General features: G+C 50.2%; 1 protein-coding gene across 2 annotated transcripts in view; it reads left to right on the top strand.

Moving 5' to 3' along the window:
- Positions 1-10,960, top strand: part of KSR2 (kinase suppressor of ras 2) — a 433,928-nt gene that overhangs the window by 322,965 nt on the left and 100,003 nt on the right. The gene's annotated exons all lie outside the window — the stretch shown is intronic.

Below are 10,960 nucleotides of genomic sequence, written 5' to 3'. Positions count from 1 at the left end.
CCGACCCCCTAACTCCCCTTCCTTCTGTGGCATCATGTCGCTCTCGAGCTCTCCCAGCCCTCCCCAACTCCACACACGCATTCCAGGTCACAGCTGGCAAAAGGCAGGGAGGTGACAGAATAAAGCTGATGTCCAGTATGCGCTCTGGAGTCAGAGTAAGATAGGTTCAAATCCCGGCTCTGTGATGCTCTTGCTGTGTGACCTTGGGCAGTTCACCTCACCTTTCTGTTCCTGCCTCTGTGTGTGTGTGTGTGTGTGTGTGTGTGTGTGTGTGTGCGCGTGTGCACTTTATCTGCACGAAAGGAATAATCGTCACACCTGGCCAATACAGTCTAAGCATTCAGTAAATCAGCACGAAAGGACACAGCACGGTGCCAGCCTCTGAGCTCTGTCCTCTGTCAGAGGTCACAAATGCCTTTTTGCCTGGCCTCCCCCTCTCTCTCCCTAAGCCTGTGTGAAATACCTCCCTGGTCCAATCCCTAGAAAATTGTCAGTAATATTCAGTGCATCTTTCCGTCTGCTTTATAGGAGCCATTTAGTTTCAGAGAATGTAGGAGTCCCTCTGTCCTTGTCCAGCCCAGGCTGGGAACTCCCATTCGGGCTCCTTCAGGCCCCCCAACATCCTGTCCCTTGAGGGAGGGGGGAGGGGACAGCAGCAGCAGCATAAGGCGAGGTGGGGAGACTGTTACCATCTGGAGGCCCACGTCCCCACCTTGGTCTTCCTTAGACCCTGGTTCTCAGGTGAGCCCTCAGGGTGGTGGCCTCTGGGCTTTCTGACTCCAAGGCCAGGCGGTGGGGTCCAACTTGAAGGCTGTCTGATGCGTCCCATGCCACAGCTTCTCGGGGCGGGGTGGGGGTGGGGGAGCTGTCTCATCCATGCGTGGTCACACCGTGTTCTGAGGGGAAGCGGCAGCCCTCACATCCTCACACCTGCGGAGTGGAGGCTTTGAAGTCAGGTAATTAGGTGACAGGGACGCAGCCAGGAGTCAGTGAGGCTGAACACCTCCTGAGCCATTTAATTTTCAGCCCTAGAGGCGGAACTCTGAGGTGGCCTTTGCTCCTGTTCTCTGTTCCAGAAGTAATGAACAAAGACTCAGACCCTGCCAAGGGTTGGGGGAGGCCTCTGGGGAAGGGGTGGCGGCGGTGGGGGGGGGCGGACCTGGGGGAGAAGCACAGGCTTTGGAAGCAGCCAGACCTGAGTTTGAGCCCCAGCTCAATTGCTGCATTCTCTGTATGAGCTTGAGCGAGAGGCTTGTTGTCATCTCGCGACTCAGTTTTCTGATCTGCAAAGTGGGTTGACGCTGGTGCCCTCAGTAGAGCTACTGGAAGGAGCCAGTGGAATGTTCTTGCCCTCGATTACGGTGTTTCGTCAGAGAACGTTCTTCCTCACTCCACCTTGCGCAGAGACGGCTAGATAAGAGGCAGCATTCCAGCCATGTTTGGATTTTACCGTCGATCTCACCACTTTGCTCAGCTCTCAGAAAAGCTGCCAGAGCAGTGAAAGCAGAGTCCGGAGCTGCTATGAAAGTTCCGACATGCTTCCGGTGTTTTTTTTGACACTTGTGTAACGACAACAATTTTGTACTTGTGTTAACTACAACAGAGCTTAGAGCTATCTCTAGTACGTAATTATGAGCTGGCTTTATTTTTACTGCTGTCACCAGCTGAAGTTTGGATTCACTCTTCCATGAACCAAATCCTGCAGTTTTTACGTGGTTTTGAAGATGGGCAAAATTTGGGACACACTGATGGGCTGACAGAAGGGTTGGATGGGGGACAGAAACGGGTAACGCACAGACGCCGTTGTCAAGGGGTTTAGGGAAAGACGCACCTACAGGGAAATGGATTTCGGGGGGACTGAAGTGCATGCATAAAGAGAGTGACAGATGGCATTGCACAGAGGGGGCACGGAGAATGGGGAGGCAGCTTTTTAGAAAAAAAATGGGCAGAACTGCTTGTTCATTTACTCAGCTGTTTATGAGCAGCTACTCCATAAATGTGCCAGGAGCTCTTCTAGGCAGCAGGGAGATCACAGTGAATAAAACGCACAAAACCCCTGCCCTCCTGGACCTTACGTGCTAGGGGAGGGGAGGGACAGTAAGCAACCCAGTAAAACAGATCATCTGTGCAGAGGGTGCCAGAAACTAAAGAGAAGAAGGAAGCAGTGAAGGAAGAGAGGAAGGGCCGGGCTTAGGGCTAAGATTTTAATTAAAGTGCTCAGGGAAGACTTTATACTTGAACCGGAACTTTGGAAAAGCCGTGATCTGTGGCACTGGACATTTCCTGTTCTCTGGAAGCATTCCAGAGCCATGGATTTGAATCTGCCCTGAAGGCAATGACTTTTTTAGTTTGCTTGTTCTTTTTGTTGCTGTTGTTGTTTGTTTTTTAAACCTAAAGCAATGTTGGTTCTGTTGTTGCTAGAAACTCCCTGGGTGAAAAGGATTGGATTGGACCCTGGTGACTCTACAGTGGTCCCTGGGCCAGCAGCAGCAGCACCTGGAGGCTGTTTAGAAATGCAGACTCTCAGCCCATGCCCAGACCTGCTGCACCAGACTCTGCAATTTAAGACTGTCCTGGTGATTCTTGCACGCATTAAGGTCTGAGAAGCACTCCTCTGAGTGATCTCCAAATTCCCTGTTAGAGCTGATTTTCTTTGTCTAGATAACGGGTCTCAAACTTGGGTGTGCATGAGAATCCCCTAGAGGGTGTGTTAAAACACAGATTCCCGGGCCCGCCCCAGAGTCTGGGGTGGAGCCCCAGGATTTGCATTTCGGTAAGTTCCCCGGTGCAGCTGATGCTGCTGGTCCTGGGACCACTGCTCTACAAAAAAAGTGGTAGTTTGCCAACATCAAGCTTTCTTTTCCAGCCTGACATTTCAGCACATGAGGTTTGTGTTTGGGGCTTTTTTTGTGGTTTTTTTTGTGGTTTTGTTTTTTTTGTTTTTTGTTTTTACAGACTGGTCGATCTTTGCTCACTATTTTTCAGGCTTTTGTGCCATTTCATCTCTTGGCCTCAGTGCTATAAACTTGATTCTTCTTCATCATCGTCTCTCCAGTAATATTTGTGTGAGAAGCCAAACAGATAAGGCATGACTGGAACCCAGGCTGTAGGTCAGACACACACACCTGCATTTGGATCCTGACTCTTCCACGAATAGCTGTGTGACCACTTCTGAGCCCCATTTCTTCTCCTGTCCAAATAATATCTACCTCACTCGACTGTTTAAAAAAACAACAAAAATACAAACGAATAAACAAAACAAAAATTAAGTGAGCTAATACGTAAGGTAAGATGCTCAGTCTGTACCTGGCACATTATAAGAACTTCATAAACGAAAGCTAACGCTGTTACTAACTTCACGGATTAATTTTGGGGTACCCCCCCCACCCAGGAAGCCAGGATACTTGCGAACGTCTAACCCCCTTTCCTCCTGCCTCGGCTTAATGGCCACTTCCTCCGGAATTATCATCAGCTGTCTTGTTGGCGTTCTGAATAGAGAGATTAGCGAACTAATAGGAAATTATGCTCAAAAAGCAATTTGCAGTTATCTGAATTGAGGACTTTTCATCTAATAGGTTCATGAGCGCGGAATGGAGTTTTCGTTCTAAGTGGTCGGATGTCAGCACCATCCACGTATTGTCTGCTGACTGCAGATTCAGCTGCAGGAACGTGCTGATGGGTTTCCCAGCCCTCGTTCATGCCTTGTCTGCATCTTTCCTCCTCGGGGTCCTTCCACAGGTTTCCGCGGAGCTGAGTTCTGGTTCCTTGGAAACCCGTCCACCCCTATCTGCGTTTCTTACGGGATAGTGCACAGCGGTGAATTCCGTGGCTTGTGCTCTAAGCAGGGAGAGTTTGAACCGAGGTATTTTTGTGCATATGTGTGTTTTTTGTTTTTTTTGTTTTGTTTGCTTTTACTGCATGGGCTGAGTATGGAAGGGAGGGGGACGTCTTTCAAAACTGTCGGTGGAGAAGTAGCATTTGAATTATCTGTCTGTCCTGCGTGTTTTAGCCTCCCCTCTCCCCACTCCTTCTTTTGGGTTGGGTTCAGTTCAGTCAGCATCCCTGGTTCGGTGTGTGCTGTGAGGGGCGTTTCTGTGCTACCTCTTGGGGTTCGAAGGTGAAAGAGACACCGTTGCTGTCCTCCAGATGCTCACGGTCACTGCTAGTGACTTAAAACTTAAAATCATCACATATGAGTCCCTCCCAAGACTTCTTGGCCCAGACTCTGGCCATAGGGCGTAGAAACCTGCATTTTTTTAATTTGTTTATTTATTGACAGAGAGAGAGAGAGAGGGAGAGAGCAGGGGAGGAGCAGAGAGAGAGGAAGAGAGAAAATCCCAAGCAGGCTCCACACTGTCACTGCAGAGCCCGATGTGGGGCTCAAACCTACGAATCATGAGGTCGTGACCTGAGTCGAAATCAAGAAGTCAGATGCTTGACCGACTGAGACACCCAGGTGCCCCGAAACCTGCATTTTTTTTTAACGTTTGTTTATTTTTGAGACAGAGAGAGACAGAGCATGAACAGGGGAGGGGCAGAGAGAGAGGGAGACACAGAATAGGAAACAGGCTCCAGGCTCTGAGCTGTCAGCACAGAGCCCGACGCGGGGCTCGAACTCACGGACCGTGAGATCATGACCTGAGCCGAAGTCGGACGCTTAACCGACCGAGCCACCCAGGCGCCCCGAAACCTGCATTTTTAATAAGCTTCCCAGAGGATTCAGATTTGCACTGGGGTGTGAGTGAGAAACATGGTTCTAGAAGGAGGGGTGAAGCAGGTAGGTAATTATTACTGTAGGGGGATGTGCCCAGGCTGCACCAGGCTGGGAAAGGGTGCATACATGATGCACATCAGGGGGGCTGTCCCGGAGGCCTTTGAAGTCTTGAGGGAGGAGGGACACCTGGGTGGCTCAGTGGGTTGAGTGTCTGACTTTGGCTCAGGTCATGATCTCGCGGCTCGTGAGTTCGAGCCCCATGTCGGGCTCTGTGCTGACAGCTCAGAGCCGGAAGCCTGCTTTGGATTCTCTCTCTCTCTCTCTCTCTCTCTCTCTCTCTCAAAAATAAATAAACATTAAGAAAACAAAAAAAGAAGCCCTTGAAGTCTTGAGGAAGGAGTGGGAAGGAGCCAGGTGGAGCAGGGGGAAGGGTGTTCTGGGCGAGGTCACAGGCAAGGACACAGGCACGGGCAAAGCCTGGATCAGGACTTAGAAGGACTCGAGCATATTTTTCAGTTGTTCGTCCTGGGCGGGGCCTGGGGGCCGGGGAATACCGATTCTTCTGTGCAGACAGGGCACCAGGCCATGCCGCTGTGACTCGTGGGTGTTACTCCCTGTGGCTCCCAGCCTGGGTAGGGACCGCTCGCTCCCCATCCAGCCCCGTTCCTTGAACCCTGGAGCTGTCATCTTGCTGGAGTGGGTCACTTGCCAAGGGCAAGGCCTTGGGGAGGACAGTGCTGGTATCAGGGTGGCCTTCACTTCTTGCAGGAAAGTAGGAGCAGGCAGAAGCCAGGAGTTCTGATGTTCTCCCGGTCACCTGCTCTTACGGCCTGAGACGCGAGGGGTCTGGGAGTCAGAATGCCTGGCAGGTGCTAAGTCTCCTTTTTCTCTAAGACCAGGGAGCAGTCGCTCCTCTGCTTTGAAGACGGAATGATGAAGTTAGTGGTCACAGAGCATAGTCTTCCCTCACCCACATGTGACTCGACGGTCTGCTTACCTTCCTGGCGACCTCATTTACCGGTTGCTGTGGGAGCCACTGCAAACAGTTCATACCTGAGACCTCCCCGGGGGGGGGGGGTTGCCCTTGGGTGATTGTGGCTGCCTCACCCCAAGGTGCCCAGGAAGAAGCCTCCCCCTGCTCCGGGTGGCTCAGAGCCAGGTGCAGGGTACAGAAGGCCAGCCTGCTTGCCTCAAGGCAGACACGCTCTGTGGTGCGGTTCGCAGCCCAGAGCCCCGGGTGGGATCAGGCTGAGACTAGAGTCACCTGAAACCACATCTTTGCTTAGCTTCTCCCCCATTCCTTATCCAGCTTCCCCCGCAAAGGAAACAGCCTCTCTTGGAGAACTCTCTCCACTCACAAGAACACCCATCTCAGGATCTGCTTCTAAGGAACCCAACTTAGCATAATAAAACAACAGCAGGGGGCAGAGAGAGCTGTTTAGGTCCTGGCTCTGCCCCATCCTGGCTGTGTGGTTCTGGGGAAGTTTCTAAACCTCTCTGAATTGGATGTCATAGGACCTGTGAGTGCACCAATCGCATTAATGACTTGAGGATTCCCTCAAATCAGAATCTTTCAATAATTTGGTCAGCATGTATTAAGTTGCAGAGACGGATTTTCTATTAATGCAAAGAAGGAAGAGAACCCTACTCACTAAATCACCTGCGTGGGTTGAAGTGAGGGAAAGTTCTGGAAAATGTAGCACATTTCCTCCTTTTCCATAGTTCTTGTTCCCCATTTGTCTTTTAGGATATTCTGAACCATCCTTCTTGGGAGACATGTTCAAGCATTTATAATGGGTTTTCTCAACCTCAGAACCATTGAAATTTGGGGCCTGATAATTCCTTGTTTGGGCAACTGCCCTGTGCATTGCAGGATAATTAGCAGCGTCACTGGCCTCCACCCCCCAAATGCCAGGAGCGCCCCCAACACACACACACGCGCGCACACGTGCACACAGACACATACTCCATCCCAAGTTGTGACAACCAAAAATGTCTCCAGACATTGCCAGATCTTCCCAGGGGGAGCAGAATTGCCCTTGGGGGAATTGCCTCTGGTTTATATAGTGAAACAGTCATTGCCAACCAATGGGACTGTGGTATACTTGTAATTCAGTTCTAGAGTGCCGCTTTAATATTTATTTATTTTTGAGAGAGAGAGAGAGTGCATACACAGGAGGGGGCAGAGAGAGAGGGAGACACAGAATCCGAAACATGCTCCGGGCTCTGAGCTGTCAGTACAGAGCCCGATGCAGGGCTCGAACCCACAAACCGCGAGATCATGACCTGAGCTGAAGTCGGACGCTCAACCGACTGAGCCACGCAGGTGCCCCTGGAGTGCCAACTTTAGAGTGCCATTACAATATTCAATAATGCGATCAAACATCTCGGTTTGCCTGGGACTTTCCTGGGTTTAGCACTGGAAGTCCCATGTCCCAGGTGACCCATGTTGGTTGGGGCATGTCTGTGCAAATAGAAACATTTCCTGTGTTCTGATTTAGGTCACTGCCCACTTCTGTAGGGGTGAGACCCATAATCATTTCCCTGGGAAGGTAAAAAGTGAGTTTAGAAAACTGAGTTAACTAGCCCAAGCCTTCCAATTTATTCCAGTGTTTGAATGCCCTTTAAACACGTTCCTTCTCCTTCTGCCTTCGTTGGTTGGCTGGATGTGCTCGCACTTATTTCTTTCCATATAAGCTGGCACTTTACTAATTTTCATTAAAAAAAATTTTTGTTCATGTTCTTATTTATTTTTGAGAGACAGACAGAGCATGAGCAGGGGAGGGGCAAAGAGGGAGGGGGAGACACAGAATCTGAAGCAGTCTCCAGGCTCTGAGCTGTCAGCACAGAGCCCGACATGGGGCTCAAACCTGTGAATCATGAGATTATGACCTGAGCTGAAGTCGGATGCTCAACCGACTGAGCCACCCCGGCGCCTCTACTGATTTTCATTTCAATGAGCCGTGGCTCTGTTATTGGATCTTTCTATTTGGATTTTGTGTACTTATTGGTTCTTCTCTGGGGCTGTATGTTCTCCTAACCTGTGTTTTTGCATCAGAATACCGTGTTTTATCTGAAAATTTCCTGGTTTTGCACAGTGACTCCAGCCACAGGTGATGAGGTGGAAGTGTGGAGTAAGCCATGGTTGGTTTGAGCAACGGGGTGCACTCATTTTCCTGGCCCTGGAAAGACTGAGGAGTTGATGAACATGATGCTGCAGCTGCCGTGAAGTTCCTGGAAGCTTCGGGAATTTATACCCCACACAGGATATTGGCAGGATATAATTATAAGCATGCATTTCAGAGATCACCAGCTTGAAGCCTGAACTTACTTTTCCATTAATAGAAACATTTCTGTTTTTGCAACAATCAGAATGGGAATTCACAGTCCCTCATGGGAGTTTTTGCCTAGTACGTGCAAAACTTTGGGTCCAATCACAGTTGTATGTGGAGGATGATTATTTTACTGGAGGGGCACCTGGGTGGCCCAGTAGGTAAGCATCCGACTCTCGATTTCGTCTCAGGTCATGATTTCACGGTTCATGAGATCAAGCCCTGCTTTGGGCTCCGTGCTGACAGTGCAGAGTCTGTTTGGGATTCTCTCTCTCCCTCTCTCTCTGCCCCCCCCGCCACCACTCTCTCAAAAAAAAAAGTAAAGAAAACAACTTAAAAAATAATAATTCTGCTAGACGCTGAGGTGGGCATTGAGTGTGATGGATGGTGCTGATGGGATCATGTATTGAGGGCTTACTAAGTGCTGGACATTTTGCTGAACAGCTCGCATACATGATCTCATGTAATCCTTGCAACAACCCTGGAAGGTAGGGTCTGTTCCTCCCCATGTGACAGATGAAGAAACGGAGGCCTTCAGGAGTAAATGCAAAGTCTCCCAGTAGGTAGATCTGCTCATCAAACCACCGGTCTCTCTGACTCAACATCCCAGACTCTTAGCCATTTTATGTGGGTAAAGGGCCAGCCACACAGTAGGCCAGCAACAAATGCTAGCCCCCTCTCTGCTTCTCCTTGACTTAAACAGGCAGAATGGAAGATGCAAATCTGATCTCAACCTGACCTCAGACCAGAGCTACTAATCTTTTTCCTCCTCATTCCCCAAGCCTGCTACCCTCTCCTCTATTTCTTGAATTGAAAGATGGCGAAGGTGGGGGGCGGTGCCTGGGGGGCTTGGTCAGTTAAGCGTCTGACTTCGTCTCAGGTCATGATCTCGCAGTTCATGGGTTCGAGCCCTGCGTCAGGCTCTGTGCTGACAGCTCAGAGCATGGAGCCTGTTTCGGATTCTGTGTCTCCCTTCCTTTCTGCCCCTCCCCCGCTCATGCTCTGTCTTTCTCTCTCTCTCTCTCTGAAAAATAAATAAAAACATTAAAATATATATTAAAAAAAGGAAGATAGCAAACGGGTCTTTGTGTTCTGATGAACACCTGCGGGTCCTAGGAACCAAGAAAACTCTGTGGTCACTCTCTCCTCTCTTGGGGAAGTTGCAGGATGGGGAGGGCGGGACATCTCCAACAGCTAATAAATCCACAGCTTTCCTGCAGTATATCCTCTTATGGAGAGAAGTGCTGGGTTTTCCTGATCATTTTTCATTATTTTTTGGAGCCTGCGGTATGATTTATATGTTAACACTCCCCACCAACCTTGTTCATCTCTGTTGTTGGGTTTTTTGTTGTTGTTGTCGTCGTTTTTTTTTCTTTTTTTTTTTTTTTTTAATTTTTTTTTTTTTTCAACGTTTTTTATTTATTTTTGGGACAGAGAGAGACAGAGCATGAAGGGGGGGAGGGGCAGAGAGAGAGGGAGACACAGAATCGGAAACAGGCTCCAGGCTCCGAGCCATCAGCCCAGAGCCCGACGTGGGGCTCGAACTCACGGACCGCGAGATCGTGACCTGGCTGAAGTCGGACGCTCAACCGACTGCGCCACCCAGGCGCCCCCGTCGTTTTTTTTTCTTACCCAGTCGCGGGCCAAAGAGCTCAGCCTCACTGAGTTGTCAGCGGGAAGGGGAAGAAGTGTTTTGATAACCTCCACTGAGAGCATATGGGGCATTTCTCGAAGCATTGGCTTAAATGAGAGACCACAGGGGAACCAAGATGAGACAAAACTGCTCAGTTGGGGGAGTCAGTGAAACAAGCCCCACTATAAAGGGGGCAATGATTTGGTTTTGTGATTTTGCAAGAAGCCTTGAGGAGCACTTAGTGCGGTGACCTGGGAGAAGGAGAGCAGAAAGCAGGAAGTCAGGAATATAATGCGTGAGGGAGCTTTGTGCCCTTTAATTGTACATATTCTGCCCGTAGAAGTGGGCGGGACGGGGCCGGGAGTGGGGGAGGGGGTCTTTGCAAAATGCATATCCAGCCTTTCGCCTCCCCGCTTAAAATCCTTCCTTGGTTCTCCCTTGCTGTCAGGGTAAATCCAGGCTCCCAGTGATACGCTGTGCCGTCCCTTACTGAGCTGTCCTTTCGCCCCTCTCACTGCCTCCCTCCTTGAACCCAGGACTCCAGCATCACTGAAGTGTCAGCCCCTGCAGTAGGCCACCTGCCCACCAATCAACACATGCTCGCACCGCCTTGTGTTGCTTCTGCCTGGATCTCCCTTGCACACTTCGGCCAGCTCCCATTTATCTTTCAGGCTCAGCTCCGTCACCTCTTCCTGCAGGACGCCCTCCCAGACTCCCCTCAGGTCCAAAGTGCCATACCCGGTCCTTCACCGCCATCCCACACAATGTACCTACGTTGTCTTCGCCCGTGTACCTGCCTGTCTCTCTGACCGGACTTCAAACTAGTTGAGGGTAGGGCTCTGCCCGTGTCCCTCACTCTCTGTACCCCCAGGGCCGGCACGGTACTTGGCACGTAGAAAGCGCTCAGGAAATGTTTGTTGGTGGAGTAGATCTCAAAAGGAGCTTCTGGAGGGAGAGTGGTTCTTGCCAACCCAAGCCCCCGAGAACCTAGTTCCGATCCACAGGGGATCCTTTCTAGAAAAGCGGCAACTCTGAGGCAGTGGGATGGATGGAAAAATGTTCGTGATCGGAATAGTAAGAGATGGGTTTACATACCTGGATGGCGAACTCTGGGCTGGATCTTGGCAAGAGAGATGATTAAAGAGAGAATTCTTGCCCTGTTTTATTACACACACCCTGGGGCCTCACCCCGCACCTGGCACAGAGGAGGAAGGCAATCACATCTTTATGTGCATGAATGAATGAATGACCCTGACTCTGCTCTTTACTGTCTGTATGAGT

The sequence above is a fragment of the Panthera pardus genome, unplaced genomic scaffold (genome assembly GCF_024362965.1).
Source record: "Panthera pardus isolate Hobbes unplaced genomic scaffold, ASM2436296v1 HiC_scaffold_15, whole genome shotgun sequence".
NCBI classification, from domain to species: domain Eukaryota; kingdom Metazoa; phylum Chordata; class Mammalia; order Carnivora; family Felidae; genus Panthera; species Panthera pardus.
This window is presented reverse-complemented; position numbering and strand designations above follow the sequence as displayed.